Source organism: Aotus nancymaae, unplaced genomic scaffold (genome assembly GCF_030222135.1).
Source record: "Aotus nancymaae isolate 86718 unplaced genomic scaffold, 86718_ANA_hifiasm-v0.15.2.pri h1tg000092l, whole genome shotgun sequence".
Lineage (NCBI taxonomy): Eukaryota > Metazoa > Chordata > Mammalia > Primates > Aotidae > Aotus > Aotus nancymaae.
In genome coordinates, this window is record NW_026988507.1 from 10,648,008 (window position 1) to 10,675,005 (window position 26,998).

At 36.9% G+C, this 26,998-nt stretch overlaps 1 protein-coding gene across 6 annotated transcripts in view; it reads left to right on the plus strand.

The window, feature by feature from the left end:
* KIF21A (kinesin family member 21A) overlaps positions 1–26,998 on the plus strand; it is a 153,968-nt gene that overhangs the window by 14,647 nt on the left and 112,323 nt on the right. The window lies entirely within an intron of this gene.

Sequence of the window (26,998 nt, forward strand, 5' to 3'; positions counted from 1 at the left end):
CCATAATTTGTTTTAAAATCACTTTAAGGTAGGGTTTTCTTTGGTGAGCTCTTGTTTGTAAAACCCTACCTTCATCTTGGTTGGTTTCTTTATCCGTGAAGTGGAGGTAATAAGAGTACTAACATCATAGGATCGTTATGAGAATTAATTGGCATAAAGCACTCAGAATAATGCCTGGCACATAGTAATCCTGAAATGTTAGTTGGGATTAACTTGCAAAAATCTATTTATTTAACAGAGATTCTTTCTAGTCTTTACTCGGGCCCCCTTTTTATAATTTATTATGTCTGTCTTTAATTATGAAGAAAAGGGATGATAATAGTACGTTTATATTTGATAATATGTGACTTTGATATTACCAGTCAAAGCTGTCAGCATTGTATTTATATGATAGAATAAAAATCTTGATTTATCTTTAATAACTATGTTGAGTTGTGAAAGTCAAGACTGACATGATCATACTTTCTAGAGCAGTTTGAATAAAATATTTTCTAAATCTTTGTTCTCTGTTGGTATGTATACTAATGGAAATTCATTCCTTTTCTGCTTATCTTTGACATGGGGGATACTTATTTATTTCTAGTTGGTTAGCGGACAAGGTGAGCTCACTGGTATGTTAATCCTTAAACCTCTTAAATATATTGCTTAGTATATCATTAATCTGAGCACACCCCTACTTTTACCAACAAAATTTTTATTAAGACCCCATAAGTGATCACACACACACACACACACTTTATATATAAAGTATAAGTGAACATCTCATTATTTCCATGTGTCATGTCCAATTTGAAGTCATTTTTAAAGATTGAAGTGACAGTTCCTTTGCTAATTTAGCAGAAGTTACTAATTTGATTAATTTTACTTTTCCTCTTTGTAGTTATAAGTCATATTGTATATTACAAAAATTTTAATTACCAGGGTTAAATAAGAAAAAAAATTAACAATTATTTGTGACTTTTTTTTTAAGGACCTTACTCAATAATTGGGTCTTGATTGTTGACACAATAATAGCTGCTGAAACCTTTGACTAGATGACTGTTCTGTTTGTGTTAAAAAACAAGTTTCTGAGAGATAAGGTATCAACAAATGAGGTCTGAAACGTAAATGATCCTGAAAACAAACTTCACTTTTTAAGATAAACCTGTTTAGAAAACAAACTTGATTGAATTGTTAAAATACATACCTTTTGAGTCCTTCACAAAAGTTGATGTACTGTGAAGTGAAATACTGTGATGACAGATGGACCTAGAATATTTGTGGTAGACAGTTAACTGGACTATTGAGGATGACTAAGAAAGCCCTATTTGCTGTCTTTGTCAAGGAAGAATCATCCACATATAAGCTATTAAGATAATGAACACAATAGTAGAAATAGATGAAGAATGAGTATTCTTTAAAATCATCCCTACCAATACTGCACAACAGATGCTTATATATTTGAATTGTTTTCTGTACCTTGTGAAGAGAACCATGTTTTCTGTTTGCCTTTAAAAAGAAAAAGATGTGGCTGTAATCCTAGACTTTGGGAGGCGAAGGTGGGTGCATTATCTGAGGTCAGGAGCTTGAGACCAGCCTGGCCAACATAGTGAAACCTCATCTCTATTAACAATACAAAACTTAGCTGGGTATGGTGGGGAGTGCCTGTAATCTCAGCTACTTGGGAGGCTGAGACAGGAGAATTGCTTGAACCCAGGAAGTGGAGGTTGTAGTAAGCCCAGATGATTGTACCACTGCACTCCAGCCTGGGCGACAGGCTCTGTCTCAAACAAACAAACAGAAAAGATGCAATAGCAGTCATCTTTGTGGTTTGTGGTTTTCTTTTCTTTTGGACTATCAAATATGTTTATTTGTACATTATATAATTTTCTTTTTACTATTGAATATTTTAAAATGAACTTTGGTGATGAAAGTAATGCTGTTGGACTTTGAGTTCAAATCCCTTCTGTTTCACTGACTCCCTTTGAGGTGGTAGTGGTGTAAAAGTAACCCTGTGAAAAATAATGTCACACCTCTTTATGACTCAGATCCTTTTGTGTGGAAAGTGGATAATACTTTTGCTGAGTATCTTACAGGCTTTTTGGAAAGTGTAGTTAGTAAAAATGTAAAAAGAAAGCTATTGCTCCAAGTTCATTGTAGGCACAGCAGAAGTTACTGAAGTATTCTGATATCTAAAGAAACAAAATTTTAAGGATAATAAGTAACCTCCATCTCTGACCATTCTAATTCATTTTAGCTTGGATCCATTCACTGTGTTTTAATTTGGTTCAGTTCAATTTATTAGTCACTGAGCCCCACTAGACCAAGTGCACTCAACACGGTTTGTTGGGGAAATGAAAGATGATTCAGATTTGGGTTTTGCCCTTGAAGAACTCAGTCCAGTTGGGAGAGCCTTGCATGTCTACACAAGACCTGATGGCTCTCCCATGAAACATGCCAAAAATGAGGTATGAACACATTATGTGCAAGCTACCAGTTTGCTCCTTCAGCCACTGTAATCACATTAGCTACTTTCTCAGACAGTAAAATGATGTCTTAATTTCCTGTTTTTTTTTTTTTTTTTTTTTTAACAATCTCATTCTGTTGCCCAGGTTGGAGTGCAGTGGTGCAATCTTGGCTCACTCCTCTGCTTCCCGGGTTCAGGCAAGGGAGTCTCCTGCCTCAGCCTCCCAAGTAGCTGGGATTACCAGCATGCACCACCACACCCAGCTAATTATTTTTATTTTTTTAAAATTTTTAGTAGAGGTAGGGTTTCACCATGTTGGCCAGGCTGGTCTCAAACTCCTGGCTTCAAGTGATCTGCCCACCTCAGCCTCCCAAAGTGCTGGGATTACAGATGTGAGGCCTTAATTTCAGACGCCTTAATTATAGACTCCATGCCTGGCCTTAATTTCCAAAATAATAATGTAAATGCTTCTTAATAATATAAGTCCCATGACATCTTATCTTTGCGATCTCCTAATTTTTGACATAGCCCCCTTGGTTTATTTATTTACTTTCTCTTCCCTAATGCTTTTCTAATTTCCATGCTCATTCTATTTTTATAAATCCCTCTCCATTAATTTATTCCTATTTTCATCACGTATATTAAATGCAAAGATTTATTGACAACTGTTCATCCACACAAGCAAGGACATGAGTACACATATACAAGTGTGTACATGTGTGTATACTCACACATATCCGCAACATCCTTTTCTCACACAGTTAGTTAATAACATCCATTTAGGGTAGATATCTTGGATTTTAGAGAGGTAGAAAGCTTCTACAGAAGTTTCCTAAGATATTCCAATTCTAAAAATATTTTGATTACAATTTATAACTCCTTTGTTAACTGACTATTTTTTTTCGTGTGCTTTCATTTCATCAGTCTCAGTGTCTTGTGGGTACCAGCCTGTTGTGTCCAGTAGACTGATTATCCGTTTTATCATTCAAAGACCCAAAGACCCAAGGCATGTTAAACATTTATTATTGGTGGAGTTTTGCTGTTGAATCTTGCATAGACTTCTAGCTGTCCTTGACAGCTCCATTTTTTTTTTTGTTTCCAATTTTAACTTCTGTTAAATGTACCTTTCAGAGTAGCCAGCTCTTGTTATAAGGAAGTGGCATAAACATGATTTCCTGAGGAAAATGGGCTCTGACATTAGGAGACTTGCTTGAACCTGACTCCTTTCCTAGTTTTTAACCTTGGGTAAATTATTTAATCTGCCTAAACCTCTGTCTCCTCATCTGTAAAAGGATATTGATAATATATGCCTCACAGAATTATTCTCTTTAAGGACGTCTTTCCTAATTCTACCATATTCTCAACACTATAGCACCTCAGTATTTGTAAGTATAATTTATATTATATGAGAGTAAGTTGACTTATAGATTGCTTTGTTATCTTTAGTATCTAGGGCTTATGTTGTTTTTTCCTTCCTCCTCCAATTCATTGTGAATTATTCAAAAACAAGGATAAGCTCTTTTACTTCTTTGTCCTCTGTCAGGATGCTTAATACACTAGCAGGCATATCAGCTCTGGTCTTCAACACCAGAGGTGAAAAATATAATTTACTTCTGATTATTCTTACAGAGACTTTATTCAGTCTGTCAAAAACCATTTGACTGCCATTGGTGTGCCTTGAAGGGAGTTCTGGGTATTGAGGGTACAGATGAGAGCAAGACAAGAGCTTTCATTCCCGAGGAGCTAACCATTGGTGAGGATAGAGACAATAAATATATATTTTTTAAATCCAGGTATTGATATATACTGTAGAGAGGAAAAAAAATATGCTTGATAGAAGTTGTCCTTGGTTGGGAGGAGTCATTTGAGTTGAGACCTGAATATTGGAAAGTGAGCCATGAGAGGATGTGAGAGAACAGCATTCTTAGCAAAAGCAAGCAAAAACGGGCTGAGAAATATACTGGCATGTAGTGGAATGGTGAGAAGGACAGTATAGCTAGATATAGAAAATAGAACAGAGGGCAAAGATAGGTGAGATTAGAGAGGTAGGCAGGAGGCAGATCATTAAGGGCCTTGTAGTTCAGGGTGGAAATTTTACACTTCAGTTTTAGTGAGAAATCTTCAGAGAGCTTCAAGGAGAGATGTGACATGATTTATTGTGCATTTCTGGAAGATAACTCATATTGCTAGGTACAAGGTAGGTTGTATAATAAGAGTTGAAAAGGTAGGAGATGAGTGAGAAAGCAGTTATTCTAATCCACGAGTGACATCAAGGTGGCTTGGGCTAAAAAATCGCTGTATAAATCGTGAAAAGTATATTTGGGGACATAGAACTGTTAGGACTTGCTGGCAAAGGGTGTGATGAAAAGAGAAGGATCAAGTAGATTCTTAGGCTTGGGGCTTTCAAGTGAAATTGATTTTTTGGGAGGTGGGATTAATAGTTCTATATTGTCTGGGTTGAAATTGTTATACATATTGGACCTCTTAGTAAAGATGTCAAGTCAGTTATTTTACATATGAGTTTAGATCACAGGGAAGATGTCTGGTCTGAAGATAAACTTTTGAGAGTCCACAGCATTTAGATGGTTGAAGCCATGACACTGAATGCATTCATCTATGAAGAGGAGAAATTTAGAGAAGTTTTATGGGGAAAGAGTTCTGGAACACTCTAACATTTAGAGGCCAAGAAGAGAAGATCTAGTTAAGGATACTGGAGAAGAGCAGTTAGTAGTAGTGAGGTAGGAAAAAGCAGTGAGTATGTAGTTCTAAAAGTTGCTTTTAAACATTGCTCAGAAGTCAAGTAAGATGTGAGCAAAAATTGACCATTGGCTTTGGTAGGAGTTAAGTTATTGATGACTCAGATATGAGCTATTTTAGTGGAGTGCTTGATTACAGTAGGTTAATGGCAGAATGCTAGGCAAGGATGCAGAAACTGGAATCAAACAATGCATGTAATTTGTTGGATGTGTGAGTAGGAAGATGAAATAGTTCTCTTCTGACTGCATTTTTTTTTTTTTTAACAAAAACGAGAATGGTTTTAAGGAGGGTAAGAAACTGTGGAATTATAGTGTTGAATGTAACACCTATGGGGATTTGAAGTTGCCAAGAATGCTAATAGGACTACTAGTGGTGAGGAGAAGACTGTGGATCTTGAGATCAGTGGATGAGGCAGTGTGTCCAGATACGGCAATAAAGGGTTTTGAAGGGTCGTAAGGTCTGATGACATGTGCTTCAAAGAATATGGGATCTTTGGAGGAAAATATAGAAGAGAGATGTTGGAAACTACATTAGGGAGCAAGAAAAAAAACTCATCTCCGGGCACCGACTTATATGTGGTGTAGACGAAAATATAGCCTTACTTGAGAGCACTTCAGTAGAAGCCATGTCCTCAGGGCATGGGCAGGTGAAGCTTTAGGTTGAGGGTATAGATGAGTTTTCTTATAAAAATAGTTCATTTTCATACATTTATCAAGTACTTACTATGTGCCAGAAGCAAAACTGTTTCCAACTCTAAATGCATGTTACTTCATGTGATCCTCACAATAATCCTATAATATTGGTACTATTATTAGTCTCACTTTATGAATGAGGAAATTGAGAAGTTAAGCAACTTGGCCTTGGTCACAGAGTTGGAAGCGGCAGTGTTAGGTATCATTCCCTTCCATGTTCCAGGCAATAACTACCCTATCCTGCTGATGGCAGATGATGATTTTCAACACACAGTAGAAGTGTTTAGGAAGGAAATGAAAGCTAGACAATGAGCCAAGTTAGAGGATATTTATAGCAGTGTTGAATGAACATTTTTATATTGAAGCTTTCACTTGTGGTGAAGACTTTGGTGAACAGCAGTTTGATGAACTTTTGGCGTATTTCAGTCTAAAGAACAACTTGAAGGTTCTAGATGGCTGGTTTTGCTAGGGGCTGGAAAAATTTTGGTAACTGGGAAAAAAGTGGCTGAAGCTTTGAGGTACCCCATGACACCACTGAGAGGAGGCAGAAAGGTAGTTGATAATTTATATTTTTGTAGCAGTAGCCTACTGTTTTATTGTCTTGTCTTATTGACAGTCTTGGGCAAATATTATATTGACTAGTTATCTTTCTGGCCCTGAAATTCAAGAACTGTAGTTCTTATCATCTGATATTATTAATACAGCTGCTTTTGGCAGCAAAATTTAGAACAATAGTCACACTGAAAGGAAGATGAAAAGACTGTAGGAAAATTTTTATATTTTTTTCACAAGGCTACTTGCAAAAGTAAACAATTTTTCTCTGATTGTAGAAGTACTATTTGCAGCTGGGCATGGTGGCTCATGCCTGTAATCCTAGCACTTTGAGAGGCCAAGGCAGGTGGATCGCTTGAGCTCAGGTGTTTGAGACCAGCCTGGGCAACATAGTGAAACCATCTTTCTGTTAAAAAAATACAAAAATTAGCCGGACATGGTGGTGCGTACCTGTAATCCCAGCTACTTGGGAGGCTGAGGCAGGAGAATCGGTTGAGCTAGGGGAGGCTGAGGCTGCAGTGAGCTGTGATGGAGCCATTGAACTTAAGTCTGGGTGATAAAGTGAGAGTTTGCCTTTCACCGCCCCCCCAACAAAAAAAAGTACTATTTGTTCATTTTGGAAAATTTATAACAATTTCACCACTCATACACATATAAAAAATGTTATTTTATTTCTGCCTATTATATATATATGTATGTATATATTTATTTGCCTGATGTTTTATCTTTTCAGCCTCATGGATATGGAGATATATACACACACGCACACACACACACATATATATGTACAAAGATATATATATGTGTGTGTGTGTGTATATATATATATATGTCTTTGCACCACTGCACTCCAGCCTGGGTGACAGGGCAAGACTCCAACTTAAAATATACGGTGCAATCTTGGCTGACTGCAACTTCCACCTCCTGGGTTCAAGCAATTCTCTTGCCTCAGCCTCCTGAGTAGCTGGGCACCACCACACCTGCCTAACTTCTGTATTTTTAGTAGAGACAGGGTTTTACCATGTTGGCCAGGGCTGGTCTTGAACTCCTGATCTCAGGCTATCCGCCTGTCTTGGCCAACCGAAGTACTGAGATTACAGGCTTCAGCCACTGTGCCTGGCCATCTGCCTATCACATTTTTAATATAATCTTATAGTCATGTTTTGCTTAACCAGGATATGTTCTTAATGACACAGAAAAATGTGTCATTAGCAATTTTGTGGTTGTGTGAACATAGTAGAGTATGCTTACACAAACCTAGATGGTATAGCCTACTATACACCTAGGCTATATGATGGAGCATATTTGCTCCTAGGCTACAAACCTGTGTAGCATGTTACTGAACTGAACATTGTACAATAGGCAGTTGTAACACAATGGTAAGCATTTGCGTACCTAAACAGATCTGAACATAGAAAATATATGGTAGAAACACGGCATTATAATCTTAAGAAACCACTGTTGTATATGCGGTCAGTCATTGACTGAAATGTCACTAAGTGACACATGTCTATACCCAAAATTGAATCCCATTGTATATCCAGTTTTCCTTCAATTTTCAGTTTACTTTTTATTTTTGTAAGCAAGAGCATTTCCGTAGATCATTAAGTTGCTCTTTCAAACCTGATTCCTGAAGACTGTATAACTGGTTTGTTGAGTGGGTTGAATTTGGTAGGTTACAGCTGGGAAATTTGGGTTTATGCTTCAACCGAGATTTGTCTAATTTTTTTTTTCTTTTCAGCCTCATGGGTAGATGTCATTACTTTCAGCTCATTTCAGAATGGTCTCATTTCCAGGAGTTAGAGTATTGCCTAATCTAAACCAAAAACATTCAATTTGCTGTTCTTTTCTTTCCATCTAGCTCTATCCTGACTGAAGACTTAATGACCTACAGCCGGGAAGGGGGACCCCCCTTGCTCACTGACTCTGCTTCAATTTGCTCTTTCATTCCTCCTTCCATAGTCACTTTGCTTTTTTTGGGTCTTCAAAATGGACTGGGGACACATTTGAGGAAGAGGAGCAGATTTTTTTTTTTGACTTAGTGTTCTTTGTAGTTCTCTGCTTGAAGTTCTTTGTAGTTCTCTCTTGCTTTCATTAGCTGGCCTTTACATCCTTGGGTTCTTTGTAAAGCCTCCGGAGGGCAGCTTCCTTGCTGCATCTGTGATGAGAGCTCTACTCTGCCTCCTGGGAATCCCCTGGCTCCTGTTCTCTATTTACTCTCTTCATATATCCATAGCCTCTTTCAGCAAATGTACCTTTGCCCCTGTAGTCAACTTTCCTTAGCTAAGTTCCAGTGAAATTGCATATTCTCAGGCTACTCTCATTTTGTCCACTGGGGCAATGAGAGAATAACATGTGTGACTTGTCAAACAGCAAAAGTGCAGCTCGCTTGCTGAATTACTGCCCTCTCATATATATATTTTTAATTTTCTATCTTCAGACTTTTCCAGGTGAGAGGCAGATACCATTTTTCTGTGTTTATATATACATCTGTACTCCAGAGGTATTTTCCAGAACTCTCTCACTTGTCCTCTACAGGTGGACACTCTGAGATGGGCCTGTCTTCCATAAGATGGACATACTGAGATGGGATGTGCTTGAGTTCTGCAGAATGGAGATGCCAGAATTCTCTTCTTTTAGGTCTTCAATTTCTGAAAGTAAAACCTTGAGCCCTCATTAGTTTGGACACAGGAGAGATATTCTACTTCCTTATACTTTGGTGAGGAAGAGAAAAAACAATGTTCTCTGTAATTTGGAATTTCTTCAACATATCCCTGACATGAATCTTTAGCCTTATCTTGTGTAGCCTAAAGATGAATGATAAAGGGCTTATGTTTGAAGGGCCAGTTTGGCTACCTTTTGGCAAATCATGTGAGACTCTGTCTAGCAACTTTTCTTGAGAATTTTATTGCAATTATGAGGCAATAAAAAAAATCCTTTCCCTATCTTGATGTAAACGCGAGTATTTTGTGTAGACTCGTAGTGATTCCATAGTAAACATTATTGGTCAATATGGTTTCTTCACATAGGAGCTTCAGTGAACCCTCAAGGGAGTAGCAAAAAGGAACTGTTTACACTACAGGAATGGAAATTACAGGACCCAGGGTTGAGCCTTGCATCTTACAGTAACTAGATAAGTTAACTTTAGGCAGATAACATGGTTTCTCTAGGCATCATCTTTAGAATGAGAGAGTTAGACTAAAGGATCTCCACCAAGATTCCTTCTGGTGCTAAAGTTTATGAATCTGTTTCCAAGGCATTTCTACTGTTAGAACTACACCCTCTAGGAACTTGTCAGCAGAGTACTTCTGTAAGTGGAGCTTTCAGAATAGAACCAGTACCATACTATACCCTTCCATGTCCTACCATTTAATGCCATTTATTCATTTCTTCAAGTTTTATTAATTCATTTAACAAATACTATATTTACTTGTATGAGTCCAGCCATTGAACCAAATTTACATGCAAGTTTGATACTGTGCCTTTTGGGCTTAAGAGAAAACCAAACCAAACCAAACAAAACCACTATTTGAGAAACTGTAACTGAACAAACAGCAAACATTAATAAAATACAAATGTAGATTCTAAGTATAGTTCCTGGCACATAGTAATTGCCTAACAAATGTTAATTCCTCACTGAAACAAAGGGCAGTTAGGCCAGTGTAACATGTTTGTGGGGCTGTAGTAATTGTATCACATAAATGCTACATTTTTGGTGATTTGTGGGTATTCTTATAACACAATCATGCAACATCATCATTTGTCTTAGTCATTTAGCAACTTCCTCTTATTGCAAAACTAGACCTTCCTTTAACTTATTAATGGTAAATTCTCTCTGATGCTACTATAGAAGCTTGAGTGGTCACCACTCGTAGAGAAACATTCTGAATTAAATGGCTTCAGCTCTTGCTTTCTGTTGCATCTATAGTTTTCTGGTATTTTCCAAACACTGATGTTTATGTGCCCAGGTAAAGTATCATAATCAGATATTAGGAACAACAGATAATGAGTTCATAGAAAATTCTAAGAACCATTATATTGTTTTTATTTATCAGTTACCCAAGTAACAGGAAAGGCATTTGCATTTTTGGAGGGTATTGAACAATATTTGCAATGTTTTCATCACGTAACATAATACTTGCTGTGTATGGGTCATTCCTACTGAATTACTAACTGGGCAGGTCTCAAAACTGTTACTAATTATCTCTGTCCAGATATAGATTAGACCTTACAAAATCAATGTTTTCTGAATGTTTTTCTGTCCATAGCTACTCTTCGCTCTTTTTTTTTGAGTCAGGGTCTTGTTTTGTCGCCCAGGCTGGAGTGCAGTGGTGTAATCTCAGCTCACTGCAATGGTGCAATATCAGCTCACTGCAACTTCCACCTCTTAGGTTCTAGGGATCTTCCTGCCTTAGGGCCACGAGTAGCTGAGACTAGAGGCACACACCACCATGCCTGGCTAATTTTTGCATTTTTTTTGTAGAGATGGGTTTTGCCATGTTGCCTGGGCTGGTCTCCAACTCCTGAGCTCAAGTGATCCACCTGCCTCCCAAAGTGCCGGGATTTCAGGTGTGAGCCACTGTACCCAGCCAATTCTTTGCTTGTTTAAATGACAGAATTAGACATTGCCTAGAAGTTGGACCAAATTGGATTCCCACTAGTAAAATGTAAGTGGTAGAGCTTCTTGTCATTTCATATTCACAATCTAGATGTATTTGTTGCTGTCTTTTATATCAACAATATATATATTTTCCATTTCCTTTGCCACTGCCCTAGTTCAGATTTTAAATTATTGACTGCCTGACCAAGTATAATAGTGTCATAATGATGTAGACCAGTAAGGTATGACCATTTTATGGAGCAAATCTTTCCAGGGTGATCTGACCACAAATCAGGTGTTACTGGTATTGCTCTGTTGGCTGTATCCTTTCTAGAACTCAATAGGCAATAAGATGAAGGAAGCCATATCTTTTTCCTTGTACGCTACAGCCTCACATATCTGTTCCCTTACTAGTAAAAAAGTAGTCAGCTAATATGTTTTCATTCCTTGCCTGTTTTATAATATAATATAAATAGAGACAAATTTGGTAAAATCTGAAAGCTACAATTGTCATTATCATTAGTATTGGAAAATATAATCATGACTGAACGAAATCGTATCCACTTAAGAATTTTTTTATCCTCTTCACGTGATTCTGGCATTATTAGATGTTGTATTCATACTTAATATTTTTCAAGATTCTTTATTACCTCCCAATTTAGTACCGCCATATTTTTCTATCATTCTCTCCCTTAACACTTTATCTTCTGATGCAGTGTACTTACATTTTAAACTGTAAGTTTGAAACTTACAGCTTAAACTGTACTTACAGTACAGTTTAAAATTTTTTTAAAAAAATTATACCCCTTGTTGTAGCCAAATCCTGTTGCTTCTTTCTTGCTAATGTCTTAAATATTGCACTTTTCTTCTGGCCCCACTCCTAGCCCTTCACATGGCCTTCATGCTATTTCTAGTGTTTACTATTTTATGACTGAGTTAGTGCTGTAGTCTGTTAATAAATGATAGTAATAGCTAACATTTGTATGGCTCCTTGCAGATTAGAGAGTGAATCCTCAAGTTTTTATTTTATTTTATTTTAATTTTAGATCGATCTCACTCTGTCACCCAGGCTGGAGTGCAGAGGCCCCTTCTTGGCTCACTGTAACCTCCGCCTCCCCTGTTCAAGTAATTCTTCTGCCTCAGCCTCCCAAATAGCTGGGATTGCAGGCAAGTGCCACACACCTGGCTAAGTTTTGAATTTTTAGTAGAGATGGGGTTTCACCATGTTGGCCAGGCTGGTCTTGAACTCCTGGCCTCAGATGATCTGCCCTCCTCGACCTCCCAAAGTGTTGGGATTATAGGGATGAGCTAACACGCCTGGCCCTCAAGTTTTTTTATTTGAGCATTTTAGTCAGCTTATTTTTATTTCTATTTTAAAGATGACAAACCAGAGACTTTGAGAGTATCAAAGAATATTAATTAAAAGAGCAGTGACTAGAACCAGGTCTTCTGACTTCCCATCACATATTCCTACTATTATGCCCTTCTGCCATTTCATACAGCTATTCGAATTCTCTATTTCATTGCTATCATATTATTCTTTCCTAAAGTATTGCTTTGAACACATCTCTACTGATCTTTTTGTCTTCTTGCCCCTGCATATTACTTTTTGGAGTTAGATTTATCATTGCCCTAGAACTTTAGGACAGAGCCTGTTCTTAAACGCTGGGCTACCCTGAGCTCCATTAGCTTAGAAGGTCAACATTGTCTTGCCTTTATTGTTTCATCTCTAGTACTTGGTATAGGTATAAACTTATTTTTTTCTTTATGAATAAATTAGAACTTTATTATTGGATCTTCAGTAGCTTGATTCCAGGAACTGAACTTTTTGGCCATGCGTGGTATCACTGTTCCAATAATTTGTACTCTGGCTTGTTGCTCCCTGCACCTTAGTTACTAGCTTTGTTTACTGCATAGTTCATCATTAAGCTTTCCTTTGAACTAATATCAACAACAAAATAACATTTGTACCTGAAAGAGTGGCCCAAGGATGTGATGCCTATATTTAGGGAAAGAGCTGTCTAAGCGGAGAGAATCCAAATACAATAGCCCTGGAGTGGAAAGTTCCTTGCGTGTTTCAGAAATAGAAAGCAGACCAACACAGTTGGAATAGAAAGAAGGTGGGGAAAGGGGAAGGTGGGAGGAGTTAAAGTCAAGTCAAAGAGGTAACGAAATGTGAAGCTGAGTTATGAAGCTTGAAGTATCTCCTGCAGATTGGGAGGGATACTACTAAAGTGTCTTTTCTAATGATTTGCCAGGTTATGGAAGTGGAAGATGAGGTCACAGAAATCTTCTCAGATATAAGGGAGCTAAAATCTTTTATGTTTTAAAGAAACATTCTCCACCAGACTTCTAAAAATTTCCATCCTGATTTTGAATTTAAATATAAGAACAGAACAAAACAAAAAAATTGACTTAAGGAAAGGCCAGGAACTCAGTTCTGTTGAAAAGACTTCCTAAAAAATATTTGCAATGTTTCTCAGGTACGTTTAGACTAACTTCATTAAGCTTGTCCACAGTGACCTCGAACAGTTACTTGCAGTGTTTTGATGGTATTTTTCTCAGTCCTAGTCTGATTCTGATTTTGCTTTGCCCTTTTTTTTTTTATCTAATAGCTCATTCCATATAAAGAACCCAAAAAACAAAACACTTCTCAAACTCCAGACCTTAGGTGATCTGCCCACCTTGGCCTCCCAAAGTGCTGGGATTACAGGTGTGAGCCACCGCGCCCGGCCAAAACATAACACTTCTAATCACATAATGTTTGTTTAGCACAGACCCTTGTGTATAGTAAGTAGGTCTTCATCATTTTATTGAAAACTAGATCCCCAGTATTCAAAACAGTAATTAATTCATAAGTCCTTCAATAAACATTTGTTGAGTGACTCTCTAAATTTTTGTTATAAATAAAAAGCTTTCTGATTGGGTCTCTGCTACCCGCTGACATTATTTTCCTGAGGCCGACTGTATATCTGCTTAGACTTCACTGCCTGCCGCTTAACCTCGTTTTACTAATGTTATCTGCCTACTGCTAGACCTGCCTGTTTTTACCAGCCTCCATGCATGGCTTTCTTCCCATAGTATGGTGCTTCTGGAACTCTCTAATTGTCAACAACTAGTGTATCTATTTGATCTTTAGGTCTTATGTTTAACTGGATGAGATGTTTCCCAAGACCGTGTAGGATTCTTTAAGAGCCATTTAAAGCTTTTAAACTTTTTCTTAAAGATGGTTTTCAGATTATGTTTGTAGTACATGGTTGTCAGCCAAATGTCAGCTAGATCTTTTGATAATAAAGTATTAGAGACAGTATTGTAATAGCCATTAATGGTTTCATAGTGAGTATTTTTGGTCTGCTTTCTGCACAGCTGCCCTTTTGTCATTGAATAAATTCTTCGGGAGGAGAAAGTAAAAAGGACAGTTGGGTAAAACATAATCTTTATATGACCATCCCTAGTAACAGCAAGAATAATTATGCCTAATTCATTGAGTGAAACATCTTAAGTATATAAAATGATTTTAAATAATTCTGTTAATATATAAAGGAAAAGAAAAAATCAAGTCAGATTTCCAGACTTTTAAACTAGAATACGTCTGAACCCTTTGTGAAACCGAAACATATGTTTATGCCCATTTTGTGGGTGTTGGTGCAAAACTTTCATTAGCTTCAACAAGTAAATTTTTTAAAATGGCATTTTGTTCATCTTATCTGTCAGGACTGTAGGCCTCAAATACTACATTATTTTTATTAGAAAACAATTTTATGAGATAAATACTTAGAATTTAATAGAGCTTTAATTCCATATGTCACATTTGACCGTCTTATTATTATGGCAAAAAAAGAGGAGGTGACCTGAATACATTTTTATTTTATATTTATTTTTAGAGACAAGTTCTTGCTCTGTCACCCTGGATGGAGTACAGTGGCACAATCATAGTGAATTGCAGCCTCCAACTGCGGGGTTCAAGTGATCTTCCTCAGCTGGGTTACAGGCGTGAGTCACCGTGCCTGGCCCTGAGTACATTTTTGTATTCTATGATATGTATATCATTTTTTAGTTACTATTTCACAGTTTTGAAAGTAATATGAATTAATGATTCCTTGTAGAACTTCGAAATTGCTCTCTGTCAGAATTGATTTTGTTCTTTTAGAACAAAAAAGTTAGGTATGACAGTAGGCATCTGTCTGACACACTTTCTTGTTGTCCCCAAGAAACCTCTTTTAAGTATTTCACCTGGTCAAAGGAACTCAAAGGATTAGGTGTTGATGTTTTGTTTAAGTGGAATAGCATTCAATAGGTAGGGGCAGGAGGGAAGAATTGACCAGTTGTTTCCAAAATGAGTGTGAGAACCTAGGCATGCAATATAAGCTACTAATTTATCTGCTTAAACTAGAAACAAAGATTTTTAGATACTACAGGGTCAAGATAACAACATTTTAGTTTTTCTTTATGTGACTAAAGTTATTCAGGTGCTGTATTCTTTTATTTTTAAAGAAGTTAAGTTAGGTAATTAAATGATGTTTGACCTAAAAAACAGAGGAGGCATTCCTAAAAGATTTACTATATTAATGGTCTCAAAACAAAAAAGAAATACACTAAAACAGGAGCTTTCAAGTTCAAATTTCAAAATTATTAGGATAGGTCCTCCAGAATGATTGAAGAGTAAATTCATATTTGTTTTTTTTAAATGAGATTTTTTTTTTTAAATTTCATAAATGCATGGGAGTTTTTTGGTACTCTGGTAAACTGTATAACATTTGTTAAAATCTAGAAGTAGTTTTAGTGTAGCATTTTAAAGCAAAATTAAGTATCATATCTTTGAGGGCTTGACGTGGGACTTAGGTAGTTCAAAAGTAGGTATTTGTAAAGAGTTACCACTCTAATTATGGAGATGCATTAGTTCTAATAGATATATTGCTAATTAATTTTTTTTCTATTTTTTTGAGACAGGGTCTGGCTCTGTCACCCACGCTGGAGTGCACTGGCACAATCTCAGCTCACTGCAACCTCTATTTTCTAGGTTCAAACAATCCTCCCACCTCAGCTTTCTGAGTAGCTGGAACTACAGGCACATGCCACCATACCCGTCTAATTTTTATATTTTTGTAGAAACAGGGTTTCATGTTGCTCAGGCTGGTCTCGAACTCCTGAGCTCAAGCCATCTGCCCACCTTGGCCTTCCAAAGTGCTGGGATGAAAGGCATGAGCCACCACACCTGGGTGCTAATTAATTTTCAACAAGTCCTTTCATCCACTTGATGGTAGAGTAGGCATAAAGAACCATTCGGTTTGCTATTCATCATGGGTCATTGTTCTTAGTGACTGGTCAAACATTTAAATATCTTTTGCAGAATATCTAGACAACAGGCAGGAGAAACATAAGCCTTGATTTTTGTGGTCATGTTATGTTGCCATGTGCTTGGATTTTACAAGTGTCTACTAAAATACCATTAATCATTATGCTTATTGAGAATATACATTTTTTTGATCTTAAATTTATTCTGTACTCTTTGGTTGTTAAAAATGTAGCAGCAGGCAGGGCATGGTGGCTCACGCCTGTAATCCCAGGGCACGGTGGTTCATGCCTGTAATCCCAGCACTTTGGAAGGCCAAGGCGGGCGGATCACCCAAGGTCAGGAGTTTGAGATTAGCCTGGCCAATATGGCGAAAACCTCATCTCTACTAAAAAAAATTACAAAAATTAGCTGGGTGCAGTGGCGTGCACCTGTAGTCCTAGCTACTCGGGAGACTGAGGCAGGAGAATCGCTTGAACCCGGAAAGTGGAGGGTGCAGTGAGCTGAGATGGCACCGCTGCACTCCAGCCTGGGCAACAGAAGCAGACTATCTCAAAAAAAAAAAAAAAAAAAAGTAGCAGCAGGCCAGGTACAGTAGCTCATACCTATAATCCCAGCACTTTGGGAAACTGAAGAGGGAAGATTACTTGAGGCCAGGAGTTCAAGATCAGCCTGGGCAACAGAGCAAAACCTCATCTCTACACATAAAGATAAAACACATAAAAATTAGCTGGGTGTGGTGGTGCATGCCTGTAGTTCCAGCTATTTGGGAGGCTGAGGCAGGAGGGCTGCTTGAGACTAGGACATTGATGCTGCACTGCGCCATGACCATGCCGCTGCACTCTAGCTGGGGTTACAGAGCAAGACCCTGTCTTTAAAAGAATGAAAAATAAATGTAGCAGCATACATGTTATATTTTTAAATCAATTTGAATGGTATTTATTAAATTACTTCAATGTGCACTATATTCTGGTGGATTAGAAAGAATCACTATAAGGCATAACATTTCAAACTTAAATATGTACTCCAGTCACCTGTGGATCTTGTTAAAATGCAGATTTAAATTTGGTAGGTCTGGGGTGGGATCTGAGACTTAGCATTTCTAACAAACTCCTTTGCTGATGCTCCTGTCTATGAGTAGCAAGGTATAAGGTATAAATTATATCATTAAACAGTTGGCATTCTTATTAAAGAATTAGTGTTTACCCACATAAAATATTTAAATAATACTTCAGAATAAGAGGTGGTTGAGAGCTAAAAGAGATACGGACAATATCTAGTTAAAAAGTTGAGGGAAAATTGAGATCATTATGGACAAAAAGCAATTAGGGACTGCTTTATGTCAAAGGCAATGTTTAACTTAGGCCTTGAAGAGGCAGGAATTGGTGGAAAGGCAAAAGGAAAAGCTTTACAGAAAAGGCAAGTAGTGATAAAGACCAAGATGAATCTGAATGAAGGTGGTGACATTTTAGGACAGGGAGAAGCATTCTCTCTCTTTCCCTCCCTCCCCCCATTCCTCCAGCGTATGAGAACTTTGCAGGGGAGAATTTTGCAGAAGAAGATGAAGAGAGAGAGAACTGTCTTGTTTTCCAGAATATAGAGGTTGCTTTTGGTTATTTTCTTCTTATTTCTCCTTATTATTATTATTTAGATGTTTCTATTGTTTATTTCTAGTTTAATTCCTCTGTGGTCAGCAAAAAAGCTTAGTACGATTTCAGTTCTCTGAATTTGTAAGAGTTGCTTTATGGCCCAGCATATGGTCTGTTTCAGCAAATGTTACTTGTGTGCTTGAAAAGAATGTGTGTTCTACAGTGGTTGTGTATAGTGTCATAAAAGTCAAATAGGTCAAGATAGCTAATAGTATCACTTAAATCTTTCATATCTCTTCTGATTTTTTTTTTAGTCTGCTTTATTAGTTACTAAAGAGTAGTGAGTTACCATTATGCAACTATAATAATGGGCTTACCTGTTTTTGCTTTTTAGATTTTAGATTTGATGTTATTGGGTGGAGATAAACTCAGTTTCATTATATTTTCTTCTTTTATTGATCCTTGTATTAGTTCCCTAATGTTGTTAGAACAAGTTACCACAAACTTAGTGACTAAACACAAATTTATCTTATAGTTCTAGAGGTCAGAAGTTCAAAATTGGTTTTACTGGGCCAAAACTAAGATTCTCCAAGAGCTCTAGGGGAGAATTCCTTTCTTTTCCTTTTCTAGCTTCTAGTGCTGCAATTCTTGCATTCCTTGGCTCATGGCCCTTCTTCCATCTTAAAAGCCAGCAGAGGCTGTAATCCCAGCACTCTGGGAGGCTGAGGTGGGCACATCACCTGAAGTCAGGAGTTCAAGGCCAACCTGGCCAACATGGTGAAATTCTGTCTCTATAAAAATACAAAAATTGGCTGGGCATAATGGCAGGTGCCTGTAATCCCAGCTACTCGGGAGGCTGAGGCAAGAGAATTGCTTGAACCTGGGAGACAGAGGTTGTAGTGGGCCAAGATTGCGCCGTTGCACTCCAGCCTGGACAACAGAGTAAGATTTTGTTTAAAAAAAAAAAAAAAAAAAAAAGCCAGCAGAGTAGCTTCTTCAGTTTTCTCTATTTCCAGCTTTACATGGCCTTTTCTTTTATAAGGACTCTTGTGATTAGATCAGTCCTACAGAGATAATGCAGGATAATCTCTCCATCTCAAGATCCCTAATGTAGTCACATCTGCAAAGCCCCCTTTGTCATATAAATTAACATATTCACAGGCTCCAGATATCAGGATATGGCCATTTTGCAACTGGGATGAGATGATAGACATTCCATCACAATTCCGTTATCATTATGAAATATTCCTGTCTATCTTTAGTAATATTTAATACTTCTTACCATAAACTCTTCTTTCCCTCCCTCCCTTCCTTCCCTCATTCCTTCCTTCTTTCCTTCCCTCCCTCCTCCCTCCCTCCCTTCCTTCCTTTCTCTCTCTCTCTCTTTTTCTTTCTTTTCTTTCTTTCTCTCTCTCTCTTTCTTCCTCTTTCTTCCTTTTTTCTTTTCTTCCTTTTCTTTCTTCTTTTTTCCTGAGACATGGTCTTGCTTTGTCACTCAAGCTGGAGTACAGTGGCGAAGTCATAGCTCACTGCAGCCTCAACCTCCCAGGCTCAAGTGCTCATCTCACTTCAGCCTCCTGAGTAGCTAACTTTTTTTTTTTTTTTTTTTTGGTAGACATGAGGTCTCACTATGTTGCTTAGGCTGATCTTGAACTCCTGGGCTCAAGTGATCCTTCTGCCTCAGCCTCCCAAGGTGCTGGGATTACAGATGTAAGCCACCACACCTGGCTCTTATTTACTTAGGGTTCACTGAGATTCTTAAATCTCTGAGCTTGTCTTTTGTCAGTTTTGGAAAATTATTGGCCATTATACTTTCAAATGATGCTTTTGGGCTGGTTGTGATGGTTCACACCTGTAATCCCAGCAATTTGGGAGGCCAAGGCAGGAGGATTGCTTGAAATCAGGAGTTAGAGACTAGTCTGGGCAACATAGGGAGACCATTAAGACAAAAAAAAAAGATTTAGCTGGATGTGGTGGCACCCATCTGTGGTCCCAGCTACTCAGTAGGATGAGTTGGGAAGGTCACTTGAGCCCAGAAGATTGAGGCTGCAGTGAGCTGTGATCATATTACTGTACTCCAGGTTGGGTGACAGAGTTAGACACTGTCTCAAAAAAAGCAAAAACAAAAGCCCCCACAACTGTTGCTTCTGCCTCATTCTCTTGTTCTGGGACTCTAATTATGCATGTGTCATATGTTGAGAGCATCCCACTTCTTCCTTATGCTCTGTTCTCTTCTTCTTTCTCTCCATGCTTCAGATTGGATATTTTCTATTGATCTGTTTTTGAGCTAATCAAACATATCTTCTTTATCTAAGATGCTATTAAACCTATTCAATGAATTCTTGATTTCAGATACTGTATTTTTTAGTTTGAGATTATGCATTTAACTATTTTTATAGGTTTAAATTTTCTCTTGAAATTGTCTATCTTTTTATCTGGAGTTCCACAGTCCCTGGGCCACAGACTGGTACCAGTCCATGGCCTGCTAGGAACCAGGCCACACAATAGGAAGTGAGCGGTGGTTGAGCCAGCATTGCCACCTGAGTTCTGCCTCCTGTCAGATCAGTGGTGGCATTAAATTATCATAGGAGTGTGAACCCTATTGTGAACTGCACATGTGGGGAATCTAGGTTGCGTGCTCCTTGAGAATCTAATGCCTGATGATCTGATGTGGAACAGTGTTATCCCAAAACCATCGTCCTTCTCCGCCTAACACCCCCACCGTCCGTGGAAAAATTGTCTTCCACGAAACCAGTCCTTGGTTCCAAAAGGCTGGGGACTGCTGTTTTAATAAATTTTGTATATTCTATCTTCTCCATTCTTTAATGTGTTTGTAAGTTATTTTAACATCCTCATTAGCTAACTACAGCATCTTGATCATTTGAGGATTTTTAAACATTATCTGTTTTTTCCTCTTATTTGTCATGTTTTCCTTTCTCTATTCATATGCCTTGATGCCACTGATTTTATGCTAAAAATAATATGCAAAAAGCCAATAGAGAGAAATTTTTTTTTTTGAATGGGGCATGGGTTAAGAGAGGTTGAGAGTCATTGTGAATAGGAACATGAGGATAGTGCCTTGTTGCTTGTGAAGACATTGAGTAGGGGAATATTTGTTAAAAAGATAATGGGTTTTTCTCTAGGACTTTCCGAGAGATTGAGTAAGCTGTATGATCTTGAGCAAGTTACTTAACTTATAACAGACTTGATTTTATCTTCTCTAAAATGAGTAATTATGGTATTTATCTCACAGAGTTACTGGAAGGATTAAATGAATATTTCTGGTAGCATTGTAAGTGTTTGATATATCACTTATTGAGGATTGAGAATAGACTATTGGATTTGGTCATATGATAAGTGGTTAATGCCTTCGACAGTGTGTTTTCAGGGATGGGTAGAGACAAAGGCCTGAGTGAAGGAGGTACAGGAGAGAATGAGGAATTTAAGACAGCAAGAATAGGCCATTGTTTTGAGATTGTCAAAAAGGGTTTTAGAGAAATCTGGAAGCCAGAAGGAGACATGAAGTTCCAGGATAACTTTGAAACATTGTAATAATTGTAATTACAAGAAACTTCACGGTAATTTTGTACAGTAGGTACTATTTTGACCCCTACTGTAAAAATGAGGAATCTCTGGCATAAAGAGAGAAATGCAATTCTAAAATGTTTGTATGCTGAGAATTATCTACTAGGAAGGGAAGAATTAACAATGCAGGAGCCGGAAGGAATAATTCCAGGACCAAAGTTTCAAATAAGTGGGAAATTGTGGAATGTAGTCCGTAAGTGAAGAGAGCGATCTTTAACAGGAGCAGGGAGAGTTCATTTATTTTAACAGTATTGAAAGCAAAGTATATGAGTAGATTTGGGAGTAGGAAGATGAAGTTTATTCTGATAGTTTGTATTTGTCCACTGAAGTAAAAAACAAAGGAATTAGCTGAGCATGAGTTTGGAGGTATTGGAGAAGAAGCAGTGAATTAGTTATTTTGGAGAGTGGGTTGATTTGAGATTATGAATAAGTCCTTTGATAGTGCTGAGGGCCTGTTTGAATTTGTGGTCATACACGTAAAGCGGAGATTCTGGAGGTAGATGAGAAAAGGGGGCAGGAAGCTTGATGTCTGTGAGAAGGAACAAAAGATGAATTAACATGGTGAAGCCAAGAAAGGAAGAAAACAGTCCTTTCCCTTGAAAAGCTTAGAGTATACCTGCCAAGTTAAATGATACACAGGGAAAAGGATACATAAGTAAGCAAATGATAAATGCCAAATGACCTAGAACACAGGCTTTATCCCTTCAGAGGAGGGAGTGAACATGTTGGGTGACATGGTTGGCTTTAGTGAGAGATAAGCATTGATTGGACTTTAAAGCATGTGCAGATGCAAAAAGAATAGAGAATCATTTAGCATCTCCCTGGTTCCAACACTGTGCTGTCTTTTATTTACAGCCTTTGAATTTCTTATCTGTTGATTCTACTTCTTGTGGCATTGGGTGGTTAGAGACATTGATGTGTCCATTTCTGTCTGAATATAACACAGTGTTATAGTTACCCACAAAAGAGGTATAATCACATTGTAATGACTTTGAAATGTTTTCATTTTTACATAATATATCAAATATATTGCTTGAAAATTTGTTAAAACTTGAAAGCATTATTTTGTGTTTGTATGTTTTTTTTGTGGGGCAAAGTGGGGTACTCTTAGAGAATAGAGTAATACATTTTTTTTGTTCATTTTTTTTTTACATGTTCTGTTCTGTTACTTCAAATTTTGGTTGAAATTTACAGATATGTTATGAATGTTTTAAGCTTTCTTTGACTTGAACGTGAAGGGTGGCAAGGAAGGAAATATGCGAAGACACGCTTTACATATGAGCTAAAGGGGAAATTTTCTTCTACACAAAATAAAATGTTAGTCACACATATAATGATGGGTTTGTAACTGTCCTGTTACTATTTTGTCTACTACTGGGTGACTTTATTATTTTTCTTATTGCATATTTTTTTCTTATAGCCTTGTTAAGAATGACCAACTTCGTGTTTTTAGTCATTTCAGCGAACAGGCAGCCTTCTGTTTCAAACAGAGAAATGTCTGTTAGGAAGAAACTTGCAACAATAATGTAGGGCTTTTTTTAGTAGTTTGTTTTGGATCTTTATATACACTTTTATAAAGCAGCTGCAAGGAAAAGTGTGTGTAGGTTTTTGTTTCTTAAATGTTAATTTAAGGAGTGTTTAAAGAACTATATGAAGCTTTTTAACAGTGCTTTATTTGACTGTTACTAGTTAAATATTTTCTCCACTGTAGTTTTACTGTAAGATGGCAACAATTTTGCAAAAGACCGTAAATTTGTTTTACATAAACAAAATTTTTCTTACAAAGACACTTTTTAAATGTTGTAATTATTTTGGCAAAAATACATTTTTGAAAAATAAATTGCATACATTTTTCTAGTTAATCTCTTACTTTAAAAATAGCATTTAATATTAAATTAAAAAATAAATTCTTAAATATATTTGTATGTGTGTGTGTGTCTGTGTGTGTGTATACATATATGTATGTGTGTGTATATATATATTATTTTGAAATGGAGTTTCTCTCTTGTCACCTAGGCTGGAGTGTAATGATGCAATCTTGGCTCTCTGCAACCTCTGCCTCCCAGGTCCAAGCAATACCCCTGCCTCAGCCTCCCCAGTAGCTGAGATTACAGGCGCCCATCACTATGCCTGGTTTATTTCTAATTTTTGTATTTTTAATACAGATAGGGTTTCACCACGTTGGCCAGGCTACTCTTGAACTCCTGACCCCAGGTGATCCGCCGGCCTCGGCCTCCCAAAGTGCTGGGATTACAAGCCTGAGCCATACCATCTGGCCTTCAAATATGTTTTTACCACATGAATAGCTTTAAATTCTCCCTTGTACACTTTAGTGGCTGTCTACTATGTATTTTTTAGTTTGAAAAAAAGAAAAGCCTTAGGAAAATTTACTTTCCATAGACAGAATTTGTTTAACATTGTACATTTGAAATTTGCGTTAGTTTAGCAAAGAATGTATACAATTTGAAATAGTGTTGATACTGCTGAAATAGTATGAAGGTATCACTAATTTTATATTTAATTTGTCAAGACAAAGAACTCTTAAAATTCCATTATTTTCTTGATATAGTATTTATATAAAATTCTGTTTTGGAACATGTTAGAAGTCTCATTTACTATTAAGTTGTAGAAAGCATATTTTCATTGATTATGATTGATTATGTATTTTTACATTGCTATGTATATAATGAAACATGATGGTAGTATTTACATTGAAAGTAGATGGCATTTATGTTAAACAGTGTTATCTCAAGGTAAAGGATTTTTATATTTAATGTCCCCAATTATTACTGTATATTTCTCAATGGCTTGTGGATGTACTTTTTAGTTATGAAAAGAATAACAACTCAGATTATCTTAAGCACTATTTACAGTAGTGAAATGAATACCCCAAATGCGTTATCCTTTTTTATTAAAAAATATTTTTAAAGGACCTGGAAAATACAGTAATTATTCCACATTATTTTTATTTCTAATCAAGTCAGCATTATTTTCTCATCTTATTTGTTATGAAGATCATTTGGAAGAGGTAGTCTTTCACCATATGTCAGTGGCTCTTACATTTTAGTGTGTCTAAGAATCTCCTAGACCTAGACATGGTGACTCATCTCCCTTACCTTAGCTACTTGGGAGGCTGAGTCAGGACCATCACTTGAGTCTGGGAGGCCGTAGTACACTTGGAGATAGTAGAGTACTGTGATTGTGCCTGTGGATAGCCACTGCACTCTAGCCTGGGCAACATAGTTAGACTCTGTCTATAAAATGAATGAATAAAAATAAAAAGAATCTCCTGGGTGCTTGATAAATATGTGGATTCCTAAACCCACTAAAATTCAGAATTACCAGTCTATGAGATTAATCAATCCAGGTGATTAAGATGCATTTGGTCCTTTGAGAAAGTTTTGACAGGTACCAGTTCTTTAACATTAATCAGTTTTAATTCATATTAACTCAACATTAATTTCAACATTAACTTAATTTTCATTGTCTTCAACATAGTTTTAAAAGAAGTGGGAGCCACAGTGGCTCCGGCCAGATGTCCTGGTGCTTGAAGAGGCGAGGCTATGAGTTCAATGCCAAGCTGGGCAATATGAGAACCTCTCATTCACTAAAAAAAAAAAATAAAAAAAAAAAATAAAATAAGACTGCTACTAAGCTGAAATTGTTTTACTTAAAAACTTACGTGAAAGTATTCTAGCTATTTTAATAGTTTAAAAGTTAAAATAATGAGTTCTCATGTTTTGGATTGTAATAACATATATTTGCATAGAGTTCTGCAGTTTAATAGTCACTATTACATCTATTGTCATTTTATCTTCATAAAAAGCCTGTAAGGTAGGTAAAACAGGTATTATTACTTTCATTTCATGCACTGGGAAACAGGCTAATGAAAGTTAAGTAACATGCCCTAGGTCACGTAGCTAATAAACTGCTGAGATTCACTAGAAGATAAGTCTTGACTTCCAGGCCTATGCTTTTTCCATATAAAACTATATAAGTTATGTAAAATTGAAGAGTTAAAAAAGCATGTGTGTATATTTAAATATGTATGTGTATATATCTCACACTTACATGTATATACATATGTATCATCAGAAATGATTAAATTTTTTCTGATTAAAAACTTAGTATGCTGATTAGGTTTTGGCATTTTTAGAGAGTGAACATGCTTTGTCTTCCAAACTGTAGACTGTGAGTTTCATAAGGGCATGTACTGTGTATTATATATCTTGGTATTCTCATTGCCTAGTCTACTATTTTGCATAGAGCACCTAGGTATTCATTGTTTGATAAATGATTGAATGGGTAAATGAATGACTTTTAGGTTTTTTCTGTCAAGGGGTGTTTAAAGGTTTTCGACGTGTATTTTTGTCTCAAAGTGGGAAAGGTTTATTACTGGGGCTCTTGACTTTTAAGTGAGGATGACACACATTCTTGAATCATGAGTTCATGTAGTGCCACTTCTCACAAGCGGATGCCAAATACTGCTTCATGAAGCAGCACAACAATCATATGATGGTAGTAATTTCTTCTCTTGCAATGTGTTATGATGTATTTTACAGTTTTTAGTTATATATAGGTTTTTTTTTTCAGTAAATACAATGCAAGAGTATTCAGTCTTTTGGCTTCTGTGGGTCAACTGGAAGAAGAATTGTCCTGGGCCACACATAAAATACACTAACACTAATAATAGTTGATAAGCTACAGAAAAAAAATTGCCAAAAAACCTGATAATGTTTTAAGAAAGTTTATGAGTTTGTGTTGGGCCACATTCAAAGTCATCCTGGGCCGCATGTGGCCTACAGGCTGCGGGTGGGACAAGTTTGATATAATGTATGTTACTGGGTAAAATTAAATTCTAAGTAGAGGAGAAAGGGGCTCCTCTTATTTTATTATCTAAAAATTATTTATAGATGAATATAGGTATGTACAAGACAGGAATCTTGCTGTGTTGCCTAGGCTGGTCTCATACTCCTGGCCTCAAGCAATCCTCCCATCTTAGCTTCCTGAGTAGTTGGAATTATAGGCATGAGCCACCAAGACTAGTATACTATTTATTGTAGAAATATTTTAGAACACGTTAGAGGACATCTTAGAAAAATGTTTCTAAACCTAACAAACTTTTAAACTGCTATTATGGCTTTCTCCTTGCCTTTCTTTCTAGAAAGATATTGACCAACTCCTGCTCTACCCAAGTTGTTGTGGTGGCTCAGAAAGATTTTTACTGTTCTGCTATATGTTTACAAGATATCCTTTTGTGTAATATAAAATAAATTTTTTGGTGTCACTTTCTAATTGTATAAAATCTCCAAAGGGACACAATCACCCTTTTATCTTAGAGCCAGATTATCTTTTGACAATCACCCAGAATGTCCAAATACGCAGTTTTGATAGCCCACAGTTTTGTTTGATTTCATTTTTGTTTTGTCAATATATTTAATTTTCCTGCCTGGTAGGAGTAGGAAGAATGCATGTATGCTGTGT